Below are 25,927 nucleotides of genomic sequence, written 5' to 3'. Positions count from 1 at the left end.
AACCAGACTTCAGTCACTGTTACACTGCTTGTCAAGGAGGAAACGTTGCTCCATTATTCAGCAGTTGTGTTTAACAGGTACACAGTCAGACGCCGGCCGCCGCTAGCAGCAGAGGTCGTACCATCGATACAACCAACCAATCGTTTAACTGTCGTCACACGCATCATCATTAAAGGTTTCATACGTTTCATTGTTCTGTGGCAGGTAAAAGTTCCCAAGCTGAGGATGTAAGTTTTTATAGCCTCGGATATATTCGTCTGTTTTTATACTGTTATTTGTCTTTCATCATAAACCCCCTCTTTAGAAAATGTGCCCTGGATATCTTCTTTTGATGCACGTTTCTTTTTGTGGTTGACTCTCTTTTATCCGTTCAGCCATGACGGCCTTCGTTCCTTCTGTTGTGGTCTTAGTTTTCATCCAAGAGAATCTTTCTTGGTCAGTGTGGATGCTTGATGGCTGCAGTGCTGAGCTGCTGCGAGGTCACATGGATGCATCGTGGTCTTATCTGTTTACATGGAGTCAGCTTTTATATACATCAGTAAGCATGATGATGCCTCGTCTCATCCCAGCTGAAAGAGCCAGAAAGTGGGAAGGAGGGCGGGAGAGAAAAACTGTGAGATTGCTCGACACACCCGTGTCAAGCTTTTTAAATTAATGCTGAAATGAAAAGCAAGATGTTACGCCGCGTACACGTGCTGCTCTCACAGTGAGCGCAACGTGTGTCCAGCCTGCGAGGTTTTCAGAGGTAAGCTTCAAACCTTTTCTACGAGCACAGAATGTACCGTGTGTTTAGGACAAAAACTGTGAAGTCCCCATATAAAAAATTGAGCCGGGACTTACTTGCAAAAATATCTTGACATCCTGGTAAAATAAAGGTTACATAACGCTGAGCTCAGTTGACTCGGTTTGTTAGTTTCCGTTACATCGACAGTCAGCATCAAAGATGAGTCCTCCAGGCTCAACAAACTTCAACTCCCTCCAGCTGAAGGAGCTCAACTTTGAAACGATGAGTCAGCAGGCGCACCAGTTTCCAGCCATCACACCTTAATTCACCGCAGCAGCCATCTTCATCAGCCGGGGCGTTCTGTGCTGCGCTACATGTAACCCGCCTCAGGAAACACCACCTGTGTGACGCAGAGACCTGCTGTTCTCTTCTGCTCTTTTGTCATCTTCACTTTCAGCTGGTTTTAATCTCATCCGACACACGTCACATCAATGTCCTGAACTTTCCCTGCAGCAGCTTATTAGCACTTTACATCAAAGTTTTTAAAGAAAGATAACAAACACATACAGGAGAGGTGTGCACACGTCTTCTGATTCTACCCTCCTCCTTTCCTAGTCCTGTCTTAGTTTTACATGGTTCTCTCATTAAAGTTGCAGCATGTGAATCAGGGACAGAGATAAGAGGTTCATCTTCTTGCAACTTGTTAAATAACACTAACAACAAATGCAGTGATAGAGATGCCGTGAGTCTTTGTCAAAAACAGGCACCAAGCATCGGGCGCTGTTTCTGGATTGGTTCCCTTTCCAGTCCACATTGTTCGGAGTTAACTGTACCAGCACCTGCGACCCGAATTTACCTTTAATTGTTTCAGTTTTGAAGAAGGAAGTTGGGAGTTGTAGTATAAAGACTGAAAAGTCTCCCAAAGGAGGAAGCTGGGTACGTTTGTTTTAGAAGAATATAGTTATGTTGGCTTCATATTAAAGTTTTATCAAGCTTTAGTGCCCCGTTTAAATCAAATCACAAATCTTTAACCTTGTACTCTTCAAAAGTAACCTTCCCATCACTGCCCGTCTGTTTATTACGTCTACAGACTGACTCAGTGGAAATGGACCAATCAGCTGAGACCACGTGTGTCATCACACTGTGACGTTCAGTTCAGGAGAAACAGACGTACTTCTGCTCATTAACTGTCGGAGCATCGTTCTGCCCTCGGTGCTCGCGGTCTCACTCTATTTGGGTTCTGCTAAGGTCCGCTGCATTTTAGATCAACTCTAATTACCCTCTGGTCCGACTGCGCCAGGGACCTTTTCAGATCTGACTTCTTTTCTCTCTCCTTTTTAAGAGCCAGTTCAGTTTTCTGTAGGTTTTCCATGAATCTGTTATTAATAGTGTCCCAGATTTTGGACTAGTGAGAAGTTATAATCTCTACAAAATGTGCAGCAGCAAGAATGCTTCATCATATGTGTGTGGTGGGAGACATTACAGAGTGCAGCAGCGGCCAGCAGGCGTCGGGCTGATAATGACGGCTCTCTTCCAGCTTGTTTTAGCTTAACAAGAGCTTCAGCCACTGTGACTTCAAACCTCCTTTTTAACCTGCTGATTCGGAGCTCTAACAAGCCACTTCAGAACGGTAATCCTCCACTTTAAGAGGCGAAACCAGTGCGAGCAAACCGTATCATTACAGAGGCTCCGAGACTTGCTGATAGATGTCATACAACTCCTTCTTTCATGTTGCATGGACCTGAGCACATAACAAGTGGGAACATCACAACCTAAGCTGTTTAATGGACGCCCTCCAAGCTCCCCGCCGCACACACTGTCTCTGCAGCACGCGTGATCCCTGTAAAATGTTAATCCGAGAGGTTTCATCTCCTTTCCGGTGTGCTCGCTGCTTTGTAGTGTATGTAAGTTGGCATGAAGAAGGCGGTGTGGGTGGGACACTCGGATGTGTGTGTGTTTCTGAAGGTGTCGCTCTTTGTCTGCTGTCGGCTTCTCTGCACATCTAAACTAGCCAGCTCTTCTCTTTAGTCCGACCAACACAGAGGTGCAGAAAGGCTTCATCAAACAGTATTTTGTTCCATTCTGCTAAAAAAAACACAAAAAAAAAACAGTCTCTTCTCTTGTGAGTGGTCTGGTCCTTAAACATGACATTTGCAGAAGAGCAGTTTCTCTATAAAATGTTCAGTTGTTGTTAATTGAGGTACTTAAGAAGCAGCTGCACAAAAAAAACAGAGGAATAAACAGCAGGCACGACTGTTTCTGATGCTTCTCTTTGTTCAGATGTGGCTGCTGGTCTTGTTTACTGCTCACATAACGGTTACGTACAGTCACCAACTGTACAGGCAGGTAGCTCGAAGAGAAGGAGTGTGTGGCTCATTTCATGCTGCCTGAAGCAAATTTGCATTTCTTTGCATTCACCATTAAATTAAGGAACTGATACTACGAATGTTTGATACGTCACAACAAACGAACAGGTCGACTGCCAGCGACAGGTGAAACAATAATATCACTGCTCTCATACAGCTCGACTGCTGCAGCGCTGCAGTGACAGTTACTGGACGAGTTGTACACCCTCACCTTCATGCAACAGAACTGCTTGGTTAGGTTTAGGAAAAGATCGCCAAGATGAAATAAGTATGTTACTTAACTCCCATACATGTACGTATGAGTCCTGCAGTTTCCTGGGAGAAAGATAAAACGTGGGACTGATGACGCCAAAACTCGTTAAATGGGTGAAATCATGGATATTGAACAAACTCAGGCAGCTTTCCCTCTCTTTTTCAGTTTCTCTTTATGTACACCGATTTGTAGAGCTGAACAGCCAATCAGAGTGATTTCTCTCACCACAGGCTCCAGCGTCCATTCTACACGCTTAACTGCACCTAAAAATGCCGGCAAAGTCTGACTAGCACAAACTGCTGCAACTCTGCACATGAACACAGTGGCTGATCACCAGCCTGGTGTGTTAATGTTAGTATTCAAGGTTTGAAGATTTGTCCAACAGCTACATTTGTTCCTGTCTTTCTTCTGTCTGAGTCACTCTCTCGAAGCCCAGTCTGAGTCCTTATTGCTTCGTAAAGATCCCGATACTGCAAACCCAACATTTCCTGCTGCAGGCGACAGGTGTTTTGAGCTGTCTGTGGAAACCAGAGAGTGAGCGATGACTTTCACTACGCCGTCTTGTTATGCAGGAAACCACAAATGCCATGCCCCCGTCACTGCTCAGCGGCCAAGTGGAAAACAGCAGTTAAACAGCCTGTTTGGGTCTGCGTGTCTTTCTGTGTATTTTGTTCTCGGTCAGTGCAGTTTATTAGGCCCTTATCTCCGGGCTTGTGTCTCCTAACTGCCAAGAAAAATAAGGCAAAGTAGCCTCAACGCACTGCAGAGTATTCATCCAGAGCTGCAGAAGTTGTGACCTTTACAGCAGCGTCTCTCCTCACAGTGCCGAGGCCTTGGCTCTTTAAGCTGGCTAATGATCCATGGAGGAGCCCTGTGGCTCAACCTCTGTAATTATACTCTTTCTCTCTCTGTTTCTCCAGCTCGCCCTATCACTCTCTGTCAGCCTTTTCTCTCTCTGTCACACAGACACTCTTGTGCTGGGTTTTTTTGGCTCTCAGTTATGCATCCTCTCCCTTCTCCTTTTTATATTCCTCTCTCTGATCCACTACTTGCTTTTATCCCTCTGTTTGTCTTTGTTTTCCTCTTTTCCATCTTCTCTCATCCTCTCTCTCCATCTTCCCTCCCTTCCTCATCCCTCTGTCTCTTGCAGATTAATTACGCTCTAATATATGCACAGCTCTCCTCCCAGGGAACCCTCCTCCACATCTACCACCCCTACTCTTGGGCTGAGTAATGGAGCTGCTTCATTCTCAGCACGGGGTAGCCCACGTGGGTGGAGCAGCAGCCTCAAAGCGGGCATACTAGATGACAATCTGTCTGTCAAGTTGGCGCTATGGACGGAGAAGCTTGATCCAAATACGTTTTTTCTCTCCACTTAGAAGGAAAAAAATCAGGACAACAGGACATATTTTTAGTTTACATAATGTTCATCAGTAATTTGAATTTAACAACATTTATTTCAGGTTTCTCTGTTTGGCTGTTGATTCTGTCACATGGTGATTTGTTTCAATGCATTTACTCAGAAACAATAAGAGCCTGTAGCCATGTGGTGACACTGTCATGTAGAGCTGTGTGTCATCTGCATATGAGCTGTTATAATGTTCAATAATCTGAGGAAAGGTGGTGCAAATAGATATTACTTCAAAGAGGCCTGAGAATAAACCTTTGAGGAACTCCAGATGTAATTCTAGTTCGCTGACAGTGAAAGAGATATCCTGTCCTGTCAGTAAGATTTGAAGGAGGCACAGCGGGTCGTCCAGTAATCTGAGGGTCGATGGTTCAGTGACTGATGCTCCTGAAGTCTCGAAAGTGTTTAATAGATCTGCTGAATCACTTGAGCGCAGTGTGTGTGTGTGTGTGTGTGTGTGTGTGTGTGTGAAGGTTTGCTTCTCCAGTAGGCACTAAAAGTTCACACGAGTATGAAGATGCAGTACGAGCACAGTGGTGTTGAACTGAGCTGAGAAGCTAATGCCAGTTAGCAGCAGTTAGAGGTTAGCTTACTGTAGCGACAAATAAAAATCCTTTAAAACACATTAACACTTTATCCCCATTATCAAACTGGCCTTATTCCATTAAATGACAAAATGACAGGTTGATATCATACTTCTTTGGTCGAGGTCAATATAATGACGTATGACATCTGCTGCTACAAAAGCAACTGACACGATTATAATGATCTCACGACAGCCAAAGTCAAAATCCACCACACGTTCCAGTTTAATGTGATTTTAACAAATAAAAAGGTTCCAGTATTTTGCGAGCTGCTGCTGTGTTATATTTGCACATTTTAAAAGGGTTAGCTTATTTATTTACGTCTCCTTTTGTTCATATTTGATGAAGAACTCAGCGAGGAGACGAGTGTTGAAGTGAAGAAAACATTGTGAATGCTGCAAAACATTCACTGTCAGAGAATTTCTGTTAAACATACAACAGAGATATATACTGAACTAATATTTCAGATTCATCAGGTGACTGAAAGTTGTCCATGACTAAATGATCACTTCCTGCCAGAGAACAGATCCAGTGGATGACTTCAGCTGGTCTCTGTGACCTTTGTCGTGGTCGTGACATGTTACAAAGCTCACAGAGAGGATTTGTCTTTGCCTGAGCTCCAGGAATGATCTTGTCTTCCACAACTACAAACCCTGAGGGCAGCTGAGCACCTGATGCCAGCTCCCATAGGAAGTTGTGAACACTGAGTGCTGCTAGTGTTCATGTTGTCACCTTGTCAGCTTCTGTTGGAGAGGAACACTCACCATCCACCGGTTTCTCTCCAGGTTTCAGGAGGGGTATCTCTCCACCAGGTCAATCCAGAGAGAGGCTTCATCGCCAACAAATGCATTAGGCGTAGCTGTGTTGGAGCCTGGCAGCTGCTCTGGAGGAGGGCAGCTCTTATGCTGACAGCAGCTAAAGTACGAGCGGGTACAGCAGAGTTTCCTCTCAATATGAGAAGTTTTCACAAACTTGGGTTGAATGTAATTTTTGAGTGTAACCTCTGAACACACGGGACGCTGCACCAGACAGACAGACAGCAGCTTCAAAGTCGGAAATGCAAATCAGATTATTATTATTCACCTGTCTGGAATTCTTCTCTCGCCTCGGTTCTCTTTGGGGTTTGTGGCCTGAACTGAACTGCAGGCCAGCGCCTGAATCTGCATCAGCACCTGCAGGAGCAACACAGCACTTCAGGTGCTCCTTCCTGCAAAACACCATCAGTCACAACAGCCTCCATCCTCTGACGATAGGTCACTGCTGTCACCGGTTTAGTTTTAAACGTCTTTTACTGACATTTTCTACTCCTGACATGTTCCTCCTTATTAATTTCTCTCCGTTTATCTGCTTGAACTCTCCGTGTCACCACAGGACCCTGTTTAATTCAGAATGTTTGCACTTTAAAATGGTATTTTCATAATCCAACATTAATTTAGATTTTGACATACTTACATAATGCAAGTTATGAACAAGCTAAAGTCCTATAAAATAAAATGGTCTCACATGAAGACGAACACTGCAGTCAACACTGTGAACATTCAGATCTAACATGTCTAACTCATCGTCTGTGTCAAGCTCCACAACATGAACAAGTGAGTGTGTGTTAAGTCATATTTGCATTTTTAGCCTCACTATTCATCAACACAGTGCTGAGACCATTTCTCAAATCTGTCAGGTCCCGTCCAAAGTTCAATCAAATTCCAAACACACACTTCCGACTTATTCTGTTTTATCGTTACATCTTTTGATTCTCATTCCCTTCAGCCTCCTGCTTCTTGCTCTCCGTGGCCTCTTTTCTTCTCCGTCTGTGAGATTTCTTGACTTTTTCTTCTGCTGGTTAACTTTTTTTAATTCAACCCATATTTCTTTGATGAAAGCTGCATGAGCTGCATAATCTTCTACCATGCAGAATAGTTTAAGTTTCAGCATGTGACGGAGACGGTGAGGAACAGAGACTTTGCCCTGTGAGAAAAACGATAAAATAAAACTTCAGTGTGGTTGTAATATTTTTCCAGCTGTAGAGATACAGCTTCAAGTGTTGCATGTCAGTGCCTGTGGATCTCCTGTTCCACCTCCTCCTCCTCAGATAGTATAGGAGATAAGAAAGACAGCAGCAGCTCACAGTCTTTTTTTCCTCTGTTCTTCTTCTCCTGTGTTAATAAGAAGAATCCAGACATGAATACTGATGAATCTACTCCTCTAATAATCCCATTACGCTGCAAAAGATGGCAGGGTGGACACGGCTCTGGCAATTTGTCAGCTGTAAAAAAACCATCTGCTCAGAATATCAGGCAGAATGTGAGAGTTTAAAAACCCTCCAGTTCAGATGATGGTTTTATCTGCAAGACTGAGGAAAAAAAACGGGAATACGAGGCAGGAGATGAAGATGTTTGAGGATGGTGTTAAACAGCTCGAGCCAGAGGCAGGATACGTCATGAAGCTCTGGAAAAAGCTTTCAAGCAAACACAAATTTAAACTCCCAAGCCAAGACTGAATGCCTGTATGTGGTAGGTGATTGGACGAACCATCTGTCCATCACCTTCATCAGCTTAGAGAAAAGCAAAAAACATCTTTTCCACCAAGTTTTCTGCTCTTTTTTGTCCAGTTCTTCCAACACTGATGCTAAAGCAGCTACGCTAACATCCTGAGGAGCTGCGATCACTTCTCTTGTTAAACAGCTGATCTCTCTGAGAGAGTCTGATCACTGTTGCGTCACACCAACTCAATTATCAAACACATGGGAACATTCACAGGACTCTGTATTTTCCTTTTTGTATGTCATCAGCGTAAATAAAAAGAATATGTGAACTGTGAGGATATAAACTATTTCTGAAGTGTAATACTTTGAGCAAGTCCCCCAAATCTTCCGCTGTGTAAATATCTATGGTGGCAATCTATGTAATTTCCATGATAATGGGCGCAGAGAGCTATAATTTGCTAAGCCTTTCATTTTTTGCAGTGTACGGTGTAACAGCCTGCACCACTGCTGCTGCTGCTGCCATGGAAATGAGCTGAAGGCAAAGACAAACAACCGCCGGAGCCAACTTACTGTTTTGTTCTCCTGTTTTGCTGATCAAGTTGGATAAGTGCTGATTTATGCTCTGCTGAGGATTCATGGCGTCTACTCGAGCCCGGAGCGTTCGGCGGTGGGGAATATATCCAGCGCTCCACCACTCAGTGCTGCGGAGGGAAAAGTTATGGAGGAAGAGGAACTTGTGATCGCCCTCCTTATTTATTCTACTATAAACTTCATCACTGATTCCACTTTTAATAATTCAGCATCATATTTAGTATCGCTCCTTAAAGATCTGGCAAATTCTCTTCTACAGTTTGAGGCGAGTGATCGGAAACGATTGAGACGGTTTTGCTTTCCCAAAACTTCTACGTTGTATCTCAGTTTGACGTCATTACAGATGCACCAAATTAGCTGTTAGCAGTTTGTTTCTGGACTGTATCCATGGATGTTACAATAGGAGACGAGTTCTGTGAGAGGACGGTATCGACAGTTCATCGTTTCAAACTGAAGCACGCGGCGGTTCGGACGTGACGTCAGCAGACAAACTAAACAGGAGCAGCAGAGCCGAACAGAATCACTGGAAAGTAGAACTCCGCATGACCACGAGCCAAAGCAGACTGTGGAGAGAGATTACCAGCGCCACGTTCTGTTTGGCTTCTATGATGCCAGTTCAAACTGTTGAGGGAAAAAAAAAAAAAGCTTCAGTCACAAAGCTGCCGTGTCAACAGACCGTCCAGTGTCAGAACACACAGTGTGTTTCACACAACAAATGCATGAAAATAAATCAGAATACTAAAAGACTATATGAGGCAGAAACACCCTCAGATGTCATAATTCTGTTTGAATGAGTTGATATTTTAATGAGACCGGCTCCTTCCAAAGAGCTTCACAGGGGGAGACAACACACGTGGGGAAGTTTGCATTATTTTTCACTGACTGTGCAGTTTATCAAAGATTATTTCTCATGTAGGTCTGGTTATTTATTTATTGTGTTATAGCACATGTCCTGTCAAAGTGCTTATATCATGCTCATCTCACAGGATAGTTCATGTACAGATGAAGAACGAAGGCGATCACAAAAACTCACGAGTGAAACGAGTGAAACATAAACGTTTCCCTCAGAGGAAACTCAGCTGATCACTGAAGACTTCTGGAACAATCAACATCTGAAAGTGAAAACCTCATCTGCCAGTTCTGGAGATGGTTCAGCCCGAACCAGTCAACCAACAGGAACTAGCATTCTTCGAGACACACTGCTAAAAATGTGTGTGTGTGTGTGTGTGTGTGTGTGTGTGTGTGTGTGTGTGTGTGTCTGCAGCACCAGTGAAACATTATTGCGTTACTTCCTGTGCACCGAAGTCAACAAGATGAATTCCTTCACATGCTGGATGTCGACGGAAATGATTCTGAATAATGATAAAAAAACTAGAATCCTGCCGAGGTTTCATTATTATGTGTGTGTGTTTTATTATTACATGTCAGACACACACACACACACACACACACACACACACACACAGTAATCAGGTTATGATGTACGGCAAATGTGTATGGAGAGAGAACAAGACATGAAGCAGGAAAACACACACACACACACACACACACACACACACTAATGAGTTTATATAGCTGTGTATGATGTGTGACTGTCGGGAGTCAGACAGACCACACACACACACACACACACACACACACACACACACACACACAAACCTGGTTATGAAGTACAGCTGTGTGAGTGTGTAGTATGGTTATTGAGCTGAGGCACACACACACACATTGCACACACACATTGCACACACATTACACTGTAGGTAATTGAGCCAGGAGAAACACGCAACTCCCTCTCACACACACACACACACACACACACACACACACACACACACACACACACACACACACACACACAGTATAAGTGGTTATGGAGGTGAGCGTGACTGTTGAGGTGGGAGATGTGGCTGGACAGCTACTCTCAAACTTTATTACACAGCCTCACTCATTCACACTCTATTAGAGAGTGAGAGAAAGAGAGACGGAGGGAGGGAGGCTTTAAATTGATTTGGAAAAAAAGAGAGCAGAGATATTTGGGAAGGTGGAGGTCCAGCAGACAGAGATAAATGGTTTGAGCCAAAGAGGAGACGGTGGAGAAAAGACAAGTGGACAGATCCAGTTTAGCTTTATATTGTATTCATTATTCTACCATGCAGAATCACAGAGATGCTGAACGCAGCATATAAAAGCTCAGGTTAGCTACCAATGCTGCCGCGTGACCAAAAGAAAACCTCTCAACTCTCACACACATCCTGTTTTCATGTTATTTATAATATTTAGAGATCATGCTCAGTTAGATTTTCATATTCAAAGTAATCTCTCCTGCAACACAAACAGTTGGGTTTCCTGATTTAAACCAACCTGGTTGTGTTGCACTGTGATATTGTCAGATTATATCTAAACGGTTCCTCGGCTGCTGCTCTTTCCTCTACATGTCATCACCGGGAGGGTTAATTCAACTCAGATGGTAATTTGATGGAACAGGCTGACGCTCTGACTGTGACCTTTACATCCAAACCTATTGTGGGTTCTTAATTTGATTTATTTAATTAATCTCAGAGCACTCGACAGGACAGGCAGATCATTAGCTGAAAACGTTGACTAATGATCGGGCTCCGTCTCTCTCGTCGTCGTGTCCCACCATCTGTCCCTCCTCCATCACATTTCAATCCTCACTTTTTCTTCTCGTGTTTGTCTTTCTCATCTTCTTTCTGTCTGCCAGAATGATTCAACCACTGTTTTTCTTTCTCTGTCACCTTGTGTCAATATTCTATCTGATATCCATCTCTTCCTGCTTTCCCTCCACGTACACATACTCACATGATTGAAACTGAGCAGCTGTAACAGCTGAGCTGGTTCATTCCATCGATCTCCTCCAGCGCACATACATGTGTGTTATTAGCTCGTGATCACAGTTTCAAGGGCAACACCCAACAGACATCCTGGGACTGCTCGGTGTGTGGAGCCAGTTAGCCTTCATCAGCCCTCTGGGAGGCAGAAAATAACTCAAGTTTTCTTCTTACTGTACTTTTGGCAGCATCACAAAGTGCTTCACAGTGACTAAACCAGGCAGAAGAAACCTCGAATAAAATGCCTTTGAGAATGAATAGATTTTGAGATTTGAAACGTCAAGTGAGCTGATGTTTTATCATTGAGGAGCCAAAACGTGGTCGTCATGAGTGTTTAAGTTTGAGCGGGACACACAGGGACGCTTTTCTGATGACCAGGTGAGGCCAAGTGGGTAACTAAACTCACCAGGGGCCTAAAAAAGCCCTTAAAAGAAGTCAATCAGACAAGAATACAAAGTGTTTCGGTCCCTTGGCATTCAGAACGACAAGCTGGAGCTCGACTGGTGCACAGTCTTTTATTTATCTTCGTCACCATTGAACTAAAACACACACAAAAGATTCAATTACAAAATTGTACATACTAAAATATACTGCGCAACAAGTTCAGTTTACACTCCCGTTCCTCGTCCACATTTATACAATTTAACAACACAATTCATTGTAGTCACCGACACTTACACACACAACACACCAAGCATTTACCTCACTTCATCTACCAAAGGCTAAACTCTGCACTCCGACATGAACCAGCTCCAGCTCACATCTCTTCCTGCAGTAAACAAACACCACAGTTACAGTCGTGCTGACAGAAACAACAGCATCATGTCTGAACATATGTAGATTACATACCGTGTTCCTTCATTCCTCTTCATTTCTCCAAACCTGGTGGCTATCCTGGCAACAACAAACACATGTGTGTGTGATAACACTTGGGGTGTGATGACACTGTTTCCAGGGTGCATGAAGATACCCCGGAACATGCATAGAAGTAAATCAGACAGTGGACGATTCATTTGAGCTGCGTGAAGCTTCACAAAAGGACTGAAAAGCTAATTCAAGGTGCTTCTGATGTCCAGGTTTCATTGACTTCGATATCAAGGACTAATTCTTCAGCTTTGAATGTTCACCACATTCACAAATAGATTAGCAAATAGGATCCCAAAGAACGGGCATTAACTGCCCAGAGGTAAATGAAGACGAAGGTTAATGGGAAGAAAAAAGCCCTGAAACTGAAGCTGACACTGGAGAGAGGCAGATCTCTCTAATGCTCCTCCACATGCACACTTATTATTGTGCTCGATGATTCAAGTTGAAGTCAGAAACACCAGAAGTTCGTGTAAAGGAGATTAAAATGGAGCTTCAGGACATCAGTTAAAACCACTATTTTCCATTCCTGCTCAGATTTTCACCGCGAGAGACGAACTGAAACCAAACGATTGAATTCAGAGTCTTGTGCTCCGGAGGTAAAGTCTGAATCTGACCTCTGTTGGTAATATCCTTCACCGACAGGGCGATGCTGAGGCTCCTCGCTTGGTTAATTAGCTGTTTTAAAGCCAGAGGGACACGGAGGGTAAACCAATACAAGGTGTGTAATGGATATTTTGAGCTACAACAAACTTAATTAATTTTTAAGTGCAATCCAAAATGAGGTTCTTTTCCCTGAAGACCCCGATGAGCGAGCTGAGGCTCCACGAGACTCACTCATACACACATTATTATTATTATTACTATACATTAAAGTGCTGGAACTGTTAATGAGGATGCTAAGCTCAAGCTTACAGTATGGATTAATTTAGTAAATATGCAGTAACATGCATGTTCAAGTCGACGCAGCTCTACATCTCTCTACATTAATTACAAAGTTTGTGATTTTTGAGAATGTGCTTCCAACTTAATCAAACCCTGATGTCTCATTTCCTGCCATAAAAGTGACTCAGACTCTGATGGAGGATTAATATGCGTGTTCATGCATATTAATGATGTATTCAGGGACAAACATCTTCTATATCATGCACATTATATAAACTATAGGTGAGTAATGCGCCACTTTTCCCTCGTTTCACTCCTTATTTCTCCTGCTGTTTGTCATCGTCCTCATTCTTATTCTCAGTTTGTCTCTCTCTCTCTTTCTCTTTCTCTCTGGGTTCCCTGTTTTTCTGTCCCCCTCTCTTTCATTTCTCCCTCCCTCCTTCCTCACCCTCCTCCCCTCCTCTCTCCTCTTCATCGTTCCCTGTCACTCTCAGCCTCCCCGATGACTCCCTTCTCTCCCTCCGTCTCTCTATCTGTCCATCCAACACCTGTTCGCTGTGCCCGTTCCTCCACCTCCCCCCAAAGTCTAATATTTCCATCTTTTTTTTCCATCTCTCCATTCGATAATATTTGTCAGGCAGTTGTTTGTGTTGGCTCTTTCTCTTCCTCACTTTCTATATAGCCTTTTTTTTTTCATCTTACGAATCACTTGTCAAAACTTTTTTAATTGCTTGATTTTATTTCCCCATCAAAGTGTTTTAAATTCTTATCTCACCATGTAAATCGATTTTTAACTTGTATTAATTGTTGCATTAATACAGTTATGATTCCTCCCATCCTCCTGGCTGCACTCGGCTCTGTTGCTTCTCTCTTTCTTTGTTTCCAGCGTATCGTTCACACTGTTTGTCTCTGTTTATCTGACACAGCTTTCACGACATTTACATTAGGTATTAAAATGTTATCGGCTATCTTACTTGGATAAGGTCCAAAGGCCCGCCGTGTCCGCGGAGATAGAGACGGGATTGAATCTGTCAGGTAAAGTCCTGGAGGGGAATGGGATCTCAGCCAGGTGGAAATGCAATGCATACAGTTTTCACCCAGGTGGAGAAAACATCCATCATCACCAACGAGCTGCAGCCGGAAACATCTCCTGGAGGTAGATGGGTGGTCCAGCGTCACCGCTAGAAGGCCACAAAAACCTGTTTTCAGCTTGATGTCATTGTGTCCAAACAACAGCAAGATAATTAAGTCATATAACTGAACCATAATTTATTAAAGATGTGGGAAACTGGTCTGTAGAATTACGCCGGTTGTAGTTTTATTTTAGACGAGTCAAAACAAAACTGTCTGGTCTGGAGACGTTAGATATTTGATATTTGATTTAAATAGAATCTGAGTCAGAATCAGCTTATTTGGCCAAATGTGTCGCAGTTTGACCCATAATTACATTACTGCTGGTGTACTACACAGAAATCGTCCTACACATCTTCATACCAGAATGACTGCAAACGCTGAATGACATATATATCACTGTTTCCAACACAACATGAGCAACATGTTCGCTCCACCTGACGAGCCCAGAGACACTCTGGAGGATGAGTGGCGGTCGGAGAGGTCGGTGTGTTTACCGGGGAAATAACTGCTCATAATGAGACGTATCAGACCGTGAGAAACCCTCGCTGCAGCCTGGAGTCAGTGGGTTGGTCTGTTTTTCTGAGTTTGCCAACAAAATGGTAACCAGCTCAGTTGCCGTTAGTTAAAGATAAGAGTTACAGACAGCAGGGAGCCCTTTAAAATATGTTTACCTCAGGGCTGTTTTCAGACTTGATATCTGTAAAACTTCAGAAAATGAGGTCAGGGACTACATTTATTGCAAAATGTTAATTTCTGAGCTCAAGCACAAACAGTACAGGAAAGGAATCTACAAAAAGAGACTTTGGTCTACACACAAAACACACATATTTTAAAAGCACGTACCTTACGTCAGGGCACAACTCAACAAAATTGTAACCATCACTGATCAAAAATATAATCACTGCTTTAATGAATGTCTGTGGAGGTTCTGAGTCATCCAGGTCAGGGTTAGAGCCAATCCAAGGCAACTGGTCTTCCTGGTTCCTGATTGAATCTCTTGTGGGCTCGTTAGAGTCGATGTTAACAACCCCACCAGAGGTCAAAACTGCCAAGGACTCTCCACCGCCTCAGTTCACTGGAGCTGGAGAAACCTCGGGGTCGACAAGAACCTCAGCGAGTCCAGTTGCCTCTGTTGAGCACTTCAGTGATGACTATAGATGAAAATATGAAAAGAGAAACATATTTGCAGAGTGTTCCTACTGTATTTGCAGACATGGGGCACACAGTGGATGAAACAAGTTCTCTTTGAAAGTGTCATTTTTTACAGTGTAGCAGCCGAGGCCGTTTGCCAGAAAATATCTTAATCTGTGGCACTCAAACCTCGTGTTGATCTAACTCATTAGCATCATTATTACCCAGCCTGGGGCAGAGAGCTGGCACCTCTCCTCCTCCTCCTCCTCCTCCTCCCGTCTTCCTCTCTCTACCTCTACACACCATCCATTCTCTCTGGGATCCTCTCTTCATCTCCCCCCTCTTTTTACCAGAGTCCCTCTTCGACACCTGGCACCATTATCCTTCTTCCTCCTTTCCATAATGTGCACTCTGGCAACACATGTCCTCTCTTTCCCATCCATTCTCTCGTTGCAAAGTTTCCAGGGAGGGATAGAAAAAGAAGAAGAAGAAGAAGAAGAAGAAGAAGAAGTGAAAGAGAGAGAGAGAGAGAGATTGAATGAGAGACCCACAGAGAGAAAATGAGGGGAAGGAGAGATGAAGCAGATGTCTCTGTTCCATTAAGAGAGTAATGAGCAGAGCTAGAAGTAGCCTCAGCACACCGGCAGCAGGGAGGCGCTGGAGGGTCCAGTTCTACAGAGCGAGGAGTCGGCAACACCTGGCCACCTTTCTGTACAACATCACAGCCCATCACTCCCTCTCTTCTTCTCCTCTCTCCTCTCCTCCTCTCTCCTCCTCTCCTCTCTCCTCTCCTCTCCTCCTCTCCTCTTCTCCTCTCTCCTCTCTTCTTCTCCTCTCTCCTCTCCTCTCCTCCTCTCCTCTCCTCCTCTCTCCTCTCCTCCTCTCCTCTCCTCCTCTCCTCTCTCCTCTCTTCTCCTCCTCTCTCCTCTCCTCTCCTCCTCTCCTCTCCTCTCCTCCTCTCTCCTCTCCTCCTCTCCTCTCCTCTCCTCCTCTCTCCTCTCTCCTTCCTGCTGCTCCCCACTTCTCTTTCCAGTTTGTTCATCCTTTCTTTTCTCATTCCTGTTTTACCTTCTTCCCCTCGCCCCTTGTGAGCAGACTGTCGGGTAGGTGATATTAAAAATGGTGGTTTCAGGGGTGAAATGATGCATGTTGGAAATATTTATTCCATCCTCCCAGTGCTACAGTGCTACAGTACTACAGTACTACAGTAGTACAGTACTACAGTAGTACAGTACTACAGTAGTACAGTAGTACAGTTGCTGAGTGCAGGTTTTTAGATTCTGGTCTCGTTAATACTAAACCAGCCTCATGAAAGTTTCATAAGAGAGAGGAAGAGATGAGGTTTGTGACTGATCGAACCACAATCCCAATCAGCCGGGTATGTTTCTGTAAACAACACATGTTGAAAATTTATGTTGCATCTTTATGTTTATCTCTAGTTTGAATTTTGTAATTTTGTATTCTTATCCTCTGACAATGACATGCGTATAGTCTGGTGAGGTTAAGCTCATGCTGTGGCTTAAGATACAAACCTGACGATGTCCAGACCTCCAGTTAGAAATATCAAGAGGTGTCAGTATCACAAAACTCATCTCAAACTGTGGTCACTGGCTTCACATCCTTCTCACGTAACTGTATGAAAGTCAGGTGATCAGCATGTTGTTGTATGTATCAACATGATGTTCAGAGGTGCTGGTTGGTGGATTATTGATCCTTGGACGGACTCATGTTGTTGTTTTTATACACAAGCATGAAAAAATGTCCTGCGATATTTATTTATTCTAACATTGAAACGTTTTTTGAAGCAAATAAGCACTTGAAATATAAACTTTAACAAAGTTTTTGATATTTAGTAGCTTTTTATAAAAGCTGGTACCTTCATGACTTGGTGGGGACAGAGAAGGTTTGATATGAAGTGTTACTGAGTCTGAATCTGTGACTGTGAGACGCAGAGAGAGACGACTGGCAGAGAAAGATGGAGGACTGTGTGTGGTAATTTGTGTAAGAGAGACACCAAGAGCCATTTTGTGTTTCACGCACCTACAAGACAGTGTGAAACTGTGAGTGTGTGCTTCTGTGTGTGTGTGTGTGTGTGTGTGTGTTTGTCTGTGAAATATGATTGTGCAATCCCAGGTGAATCACCCTCTTTACAATTTATGTATTTCAGCCGTAGCCTCGGTTAGGATCCTCCCAGATGACAGACGCTATCCTATCCAGCCAAATAATCCCATTACACACACACACACACACACACACACGCACACACACGCACACACACTCATATCAGACACAACAGGATGCCGTAGGGGGCATCTAAATCCTTCAGAAATGGACTGAGCCGCAAAATAGATTCCCTCTAGCCAAGAGATAATACACATTAAAATGCACAATGCACACACACACTTTTCTGCACACATGCACCCACTGTCACCATGTACACACACACACACACACACACACACACACACACACACACACGTACACCTCCTTCTCTCCACCCTGTCGCCTCCAAACTCAGCTCATCACGAAGGAGTCGTCTCAGACAGCAGTCACTCTGTCAGCGTCCCACGTCAGGACCGTTTCCTGTGACGGTGGCGGTGTGAGGACGATATTCCACATGTACACGTCTTAATTGTCCTTTTACAGAGGAACAAACTGCAACTCCTCTGTGTTTGTGTGGATGGACTTTGTTGTTGAGTATCCGTCCGTTGGCCTGTACGTCACACAGCCAGTAATTGCAATGAAACCCTGAAACTTGTGGCTACAAAAGTCTTTAAGGAGGCTTTTAATTCACACAGCTGGAGGCTGATCAGAGTGTCTGCACCCACTGAAGTGTTCCACTGCGTTCCTGGACATATAAATATATAATATTTATACATATAATATTTCTCTTTTAGCAATTTCCCAGATTAAGCAACACTGAGAGCTGCTCTCCTCGTCACCACCACACACACTCAAATCCTCCTTAATTATGAGCGAGGACGCTGCCTCGGCTCACTTTCCTTCATATTTATCTTCAAAGTAAAAAAGCTTGGAGGAAACGGAGGAATCGCCGAAACTCAGAGCTCACGACGTCGGACACATTACCATAAATCAGACTTTAAATGTTTCAGTGTTTGCACAACCTGCACCGTCCACAGCGTTTACATCTGCCTGCTGCTCTCCATACGGTTATTCTGCATTATTACTGCTCATCTTTGCTCAAACGAGGCTGTTTCTAAGTTGCATGTGTGTCGATGTGAAACTGCAAACAACACGATGAGGATCAATACGAGTAAACTTGTGTAAATTATTAAACCGTGGAGCTTGAAATGTAAATTGATTTATGGAATCTGAAGGATTCAGCTGTGATTACAGAGAGTAGCCAACAGGGGAAAAACAAACACGGGCAGCTTTGTTATCAGAGAAAAATTAATCCAGAAAGTAAAATGTTTTCAAAGTGAAAATTCAGAGAGAATCAGCCCGGTTTCACCTGAACGCCAAACGAGATTAGATTTCAGAGAGTGATTGTGATGAGAAGACGAGCTGGACGATCGCTGCAGGACGACGACAGGCTGAGGAGATTTCACAAGTTCAGTCTGTGTCTCAGATTAGAGATAGAAGACAAACACACACATTACCAACATATTCAGAAAGTGACACTCACATTAAACAACCTTTAATGAACATCACAATTAAATGCACAATATCAAAAACCTGGAAAACTGTCAACAAGATCATCAGACAGTTTTTTGGGGGGAAATGTTGCAAAGATCATTTGACTTTGTGTTAATGCCAAGAAACTCCCACAGAGACTGATCAATAGAGCTTCAAGATATTGTTTCTGTTTTTATCCTTGATATATTATTTGTCCCGGTGTGTGTGTGTGTGTGTGTGTGTGTGTGTGTGTGTGTTTGTTTGTGTGTGACGGTCCAGACGGCCATGTTGTGCCTCCAGCTCTCCTCTGTGACCCCCCCCATGACTTATTTAATAGCTTTCATACTGAACCTGGTTGGACACACACACACACACACACACACACAAGCACACACATTGTTTCATACACACACACACACACACACACACACACACACACGGATTCAGGTGCAGGGTTGATCTGGTTATTTTGGACAGCAGTGAGCAGCTTCAGTCCATCTGTCCACTGACAGCGACACACTGCAGTTATATATATTTATGACGTAGGCCGTGTGTGGGCAGCTAGACTGCTGTGCCTTGTGCACACTGCTTTACCTGCCCACACACACAAACACACACACACACACACACACACACACGCACACACACACACTTTCCTGATCACTCACATATAAAAACACAAACACTTGTCCTTTTACAAACACACACAGGACAAAGCAAACAACAGAGATGAGCAGTAGTGCTGCCAGAGTCCGTTATCCCTGTCTCACGCCTACACACACACACACACACACACACACACACACACACAAGCACAAACACACAAACACACAGCACCATGTCAGAGGTCAGTGTGGACTACAAACCAGGACGCTCAGCAGTCCAGAGCTGCAGCCTGATCCACCAAAGCGTCCGACCAACAAAGTGGCGTCTTCCTGTCAGAAGCGCTGAAGGCTAAACCTGAGACAAGCTCCCCGACAACTTGTAAAGTCAAATATATCCAAGCTTATCGGCTGGAGTCTGCCCTCGGTTTGCCCTTCGGATGTCTGAGCGCCTCACGCTATCTCTGAGGGTGAGTCCAAACACACCGCGAAGGGAACTCATTTCAGCTCACCCAGAGCTCATGACCGTAGGTGAGGGTTGGCGGGGATATGAAGTCATAAATCAAACAGTTCTCCTTCAGGATTAACTCTCTCTTCACCACCTGAGCCCGGTACAATGCCTGCGTTAGGAACATATATCCAGAATGTGTTCTGTGACCTGCAGATCAGGAGGAGAAGCTCACTGCTGTTAGCAAATGATCCTGCACATCGCGCTTGCTGAGAACACGGAGAAGGTCTCGTCATTACAGACAAATGAGATGACTGATTCGTGTAGTTCAAGTGCTGCGGCCGTTACTGTTAAACTGAACCCGCTGGCACTGACGCTGCAGGCAGAGATGTTTGGTTTAATCACAGTCAGCAGACACCTGGACTGACAGGTGAAGGTAAGAGAGAGTGAAGGAGGAAGATGTTCAGTCTCTATGAGATATGATCAGTTCTGCAGGCTCCGTTGGTCCTCAGCAAAACTTCGCATATAAATCCCACAGTCGGTCTAGTCTTTGGAGCATTTCCTGGTTGTGTCACCAGATGTTTTACCCTTACGTCAGGATTTCTGCCGCCCAGGCTCGCGAAAGTGACAATCTACGCCACGCGCTGACGCCATTTTCTCTCTGTCTTTCTTCTTTTTTGGGCACACAAAGAATCTTGGGATATGTGAGGCCAGGAAGGATCGTAGCGGTGCATCAGGGAGAAGAGGGAGCATCTGGAGGATCCTTCAGATTGAGACGCCTTTGTGAGGCGTTGTGACGTAATTGGCCTTCAAATGCTCCTCTGAAAGATGCAGATCCTGTTAACTGCTCAATGGGGGCTCACCTGGTCAGGTGGAGAGGAGCTGAAAGTCTTGTTTTGTGACTTCTGAAGAGAGCAGCTGTGGATATTTGTCCTGTTGTGTTTGTACTTAGTGTCTGTTGGTTGTCTTGATTCAGTGTCTTGTCTTTAATCCCGTGGATTTGGATTTGTCTCTCTGTGTCAGTAATGGAGTGCTGTTCACCAGCACGCTCAGTTTAAGTGTTACAACTAATGCTTTGTGTACATTTACTGAATAAAGAGTATTCTGGCGTTATTAAGGGAATCAGTGGCCGTGGCTGAGCTTCAGTCTGTGTGTTTATTTATACTTGTGTCCAGAACGTCTCATCTCGAGGGTTTATTCTTCAAATAAACGTCTGACAGGAATAATGGGTGGATAGCATGATGATGTCAGAACTGATATTTAAGCTTCTTATATCTAATAAATATTTCCTCATAATGTCCTAAAGATGGCATTTAATGACTCAATATGGATATAAAATAATCTTGCAATGTCTTAAGAAAGATGAATTTAAAGCTCCTGTCAGAAGGCATTCCTTAAAATTCAATAGTACGACTGTAAAGTAACACGTGACAGAAAAGATTGTGTCTTAACAACGTCTAACTTTTCCAGCCGTCCTGAGAAGTTGGGACTCGTCGCAGCTCAGACAGCCTGATGTGTTTTGGACGTGACTGCCACGTCTCTCTGAGCGTCCGTCTCAACATCTTAAATCAAACATTTCAAGTGAAACAGCTGTGTGGCACTTTTAAACCACTTTAAATCTCTGTGATCTCAAACTGAATGAAGTAACTGGATTATTTTCCACTTATTTATGACTTAATATGATTTCACAGACTGAGTTCAGCTGAAACTTTTGTTCAGCACAGTTTTTATAATGTCGTTTGCTGCAGATCTCCATGTGAACAGACTGAAGTTGTGATATTGTTTGACAGAAACTGTTTGACAGATGTGAGACGATGATCTGGAGTGAGGAGCACGTTTATCTGTCGGCTCTCTCCTGTGGTTTCTGTACGCAGCCTGCTTCACCTCTCACAGTGGAAACTACCCGCCTCATCACCAGAGTGCATGTTGGGAATATACGTTTCTGCAAAAGAAAACACAGATGTGTTGCAGGTTCTGTCATCACAAACCTGGCTGGAAGTAATCCAGAAGTTTAAAACATCTGCTGGTTTCATGCTTATGAACGTTTAAGGTGTCTAACAGTGGTCACTGACCTCGCAGCTTTATCAAGCCACCATCTTCCCCTCCAAACATACTGTACACATGTGACACATACATATTCAGAGGCATCTGCAGTTTGCAGAAATGTGTGAAATGCCAGCGTTTCACTGTGGTGAACAGGCCGTGAACTGCAGCTCCTAAAACCGATGAGCTTGTTGTGACGACGACTGACAGCGAGAAAGAAAAACAACAGTGAACAAACACCAGCAGAGAAAATCAGAGAGAATCCATAACGCTGACGGTCAGATGGAGTTACAGGACGGATGAGAGTCGCTCGATGTTCTCAGACACTTCACACAAACACACACACACACACACACACACACACACACACACACACAAGGTCAGGACATTGAGAGGCAGTAAAACACTTGTTATTGTTCTCAGGAGGAGAAACTCTTTTCCTCCTGTTCCTCTCCTCACCTTCCTTCCTCTCCACATCATCATCTCTTCATCATCTTCTTCTCATCTCTACTGAACCGCTCCGTTCTCATCCTCACTTCTGTTTCCTCCCTCTCTTCCTTTGCCCTTTTCCTCACTTCCTCCTCACTCCTCTCTATTATTTACCCTCATATTCCTGTTTCCTCCATCCTTTCCTTTCCTGTCCCCCCGTCTCTCTTTCTACAGCCTCCCTTCCTTCATCCTCTCATCACTTGTTCTTCTTTCTCTCCTCACTCCTTTCTTCTTCTCCTTCTTCTCCCCTCCCCTCCATCCTTTCCTCTTCTGTTCCTGTATCCTCTCCTCACCCTCCTCAGATTCTTAGCAGAGCGTCAGACAGCAGCATCAGTATTCACCACGCTACTTATCTGTCTTTGATAGCCCCCCTCCCAACTGCCCAACACTAGTGTGTGTGTGTGTGTGTGTGTGTGTGTGTGTGTGTGTGTGTGTGTGTGTGTGTGTGTGTGTGTGTGTGTGGGACATCAGTAGTCGTCTGCCGTCGTCTCTTCCTGTCCCTCCGTCCTCGCTGCTTTCTTTTCTCTATTCTAATATATTTTTTTCCTACTTTCTGGTTCTCACACTTCATCTTCTCTCTCCTCTTAACTTTCCACTCCAGCACCTCACTGTCCTGTGTCGTACATCTCTAATCATCAGTGTCGTACTTGTGAACACACTTGAGAAACACGTGATGCTCTTGTGAGCCCAAGAACTGAACTTTCTCCATCAGATGTCTCTCCAACACCACCGTCAGTTTACATCCAGTCAGACGGATTGTTTTCTGTCTCACTGAGGTCACTTTTAAATTAAATTCCTGGTCTTCATGTCGGTGGGTGAATTCCTTCAGATACAGTCAGGCTAGCTGTTTCCATGTGTTTCCAGTCTTTGTGCTAAGCTAGGTTAGCTGGCTGCAGCTTCATGTTTACAGGACAGACCTGAGAGTGGAGCGGGCCCGGCTCCTCTGTGATCCTTCCTTCCTTCAGAAAGTCTATTTTGTCTTTACCTCGCCTCGTCTTTCTTTATGAGGTCAGAGTTCAGGCAAACAGCGTGTATGCTGTAAAAGATGTCTCATGCATGAACAGGCAACGCTGAAATCACTGTAGATGAAATGTCAATCTATGTTGTCTCATGCAAAACAGAAAAAAAACAGATGAGGCAGCGGTTTGAGATGGAAATAACAGCGTGAGGGGAGATTTATTCTCACCTCTGTCTCTCCCACGCTGCTGTTCGCCGCTGATATGTTCACTCAGTGTATATATGTTATCTAAATGTATGTCACCTCCTGCTGCTTGTGCATCTCCAGTGAGTGTGAAATCTCATCACATGTCTCCTTCACACGCTCGCTGGACTCTGATGATGGAAGATTCAAAGGAAGGCTGAGATAACCGGTGTTTATTGATCGTAGAAGAATATAAGAATGAACAACTCTATAACATCAGAGGTGCCAAGAAAGCGCTCAGAGCGTCAGGTTGAGTTATTTCCAGAGATTTGAACTTTATCATTGTCCTGGGATCAGATGCAGAGATGCAGTTTGGGAAACACGCTGTGAGATGAGACCTGACTCCACCCCTTACCTGTGCACCTGCTCCTCGTTCCCTCATCAGTTACTCAGTACATCCCTTCTTCCCTTCTAGTCCTCGTCACCTACCTGTCTGCTCTTTGTCCCACCTGGCCAACCTTTCTCCTGTTTGAGAAAGGTTGGCCTCCTGTTTGTGTCCCTCTGCTCTGACTAACAGGAAAAACGATTCAACTTGCTGCAACAAAACACCTCGTAACTTCCTAAAAGATTCCGTCCACACCATCAGATCTGTACACTCGGTCAGCAGGGAGCAAAATGACCCTCATCACACAGGACTCTTAATACAGGTCAGCACTTAACCTAATCCACCATCTACCACAACCAAGCCAGCACTTTAAACTAATAGTGCTTGTTTTGTGGGACTTCATCTAACACAGTGCAGCAATTTGTGATTCCCATTAGCTCCTCTAAGTGCCTCAAAATTACCAGGGAACCATTTTTTTCACTTCTTCTTTTTCTTTTTTGCTCAGCTTCCGTTTGACTCTTTTCAGCTTCTTTCCCAGGTCAGTGTTACGACAGGACGAGCAGCCACGTTGTCCTCCGCTACAGCGGCTTCCTTCAGTTATTCCAGTGGGATCTCCTCACAGAACAGATGGGAGATGTTCTCCCGGCAGCCGGTCCTGGATCGGGCCCCCCGGGGGTCTCCTCCCTGTAGGGTCGAGACCCGGACATGTCCAGAGGGAGGACCTACCAGCTGGCTTCTCACAGGATGTAAAACACTGTGAAAGTCATGTATGCAGACATCAGGATCACATCGTCTCACAGTCCGGATCACTCGCTCGTGTCATGATTCCCATCAGATCTCCTGCTTGAGTTAATGCTGATTTAAGATTTGTTATCTTCTGGATGATATTTGTCCTGTTTGTTCTGCCCTGAAGTCTTTTCCATGTCAATCTGTAGAAGACAACAAACGTTTGATGGTCCATGTCGTCTAGCGGCTTTGGGAAAAGATGGATTCCTTTCACGCCTCGGCCTCAGTGAAAAAACATATCAGTACATCACAGTGCTTCATCTCTTCATCAATGAAATGTGTCGGGAAAATGTCAGATTTTAATTGTCGGAGTGTCTAAACATCTGTGTGTGTCACATGTGATGAACGCCTCGACGCTGCAGAGTTATTAATGTACAAATCTGCAGCTCATAATCCTCAATATCACCCTCAGCACTGCTCGCCGCCAGCTGACGGAGAGGACTCAGGTGTCCCTGTGTGTGTGTGTGTGTGTGAGTGTCTGTGCGTGTGTGCGTGTGTGTGTGTGTGTGTGTGTGTGTGTGTGTGTGTGTGTGTGTGTGTGTGTGTGTGTGTGTGTGTGAGAAGGTGTCAGCTCTCGTAGATGTGGACACTCCTCATCATTTCCTCTCGGGACTTTCTGAGCGAGTGGTAATTTTCCCCTCTACCCCTCTCGCTCTTTTTTTCTTTCTCTCAGTCGTTCTCGATGTCTCTCGCCCTCCTCAGCTCTCTCGCTCTCCCATCGTTCATGATGGCCGCTCATCCTTTCGCTCTTCTCCTCAGTGACTGCCTGACTTTCGCCGACGGCCTCTCCGCAGTCAATCCGTCTTTATTGTTGCTCTCTCTCTTCGTTCTGATTGACTCTTATCAAGACCTATTAGGGTGCTTTGGACAACACACACACACACACACGTGCGCGCACACATACACACAGACACAGGCACACACGCACACGTCTCCCAGCCAATCACAGAGCGCCTGTGGGGGCTGTGACTCAGTCACTCAGTAGATGCGACTGAATCAACAGCAATTTACTGCTGATGTGTTTGTGCCTCTGTGCATGGTGTGTGTGTGTGTGTGTGTGTGTGTGTGTGTGTGTGTGTGTGTGTATGGGGGGGTGGTTGATATGTTTAGGGACTCCCGTTGTGACTTG

At 44.4% G+C, this 25,927-nt stretch overlaps 1 long non-coding RNA gene across 1 annotated transcript; it reads left to right on the top strand.

The window, feature by feature from the left end:
• The first annotated feature begins 24,124 nt into the window (after positions 1–24,124).
• LOC119010170 lies at positions 24,125–25,200 on the top strand. The gene is made up of 2 exons (XR_005071928.1): positions 24,125–24,334; positions 24,551–25,200. It is a non-coding gene; the product is annotated as an uncharacterized LOC119010170 (long non-coding RNA).
• The last annotated feature ends 727 nt before the right edge of the window (positions 25,201–25,927 follow it).

Source organism: Acanthopagrus latus, chromosome 2, assembly GCF_904848185.1.
Source record: "Acanthopagrus latus isolate v.2019 chromosome 2, fAcaLat1.1, whole genome shotgun sequence".
NCBI lineage: Eukaryota > Metazoa > Chordata > Actinopteri > Spariformes > Sparidae > Acanthopagrus > Acanthopagrus latus.
Note: the sequence above shows the minus strand (reverse complement) of the source record. Positions and strands in the feature narration are given on the sequence as shown.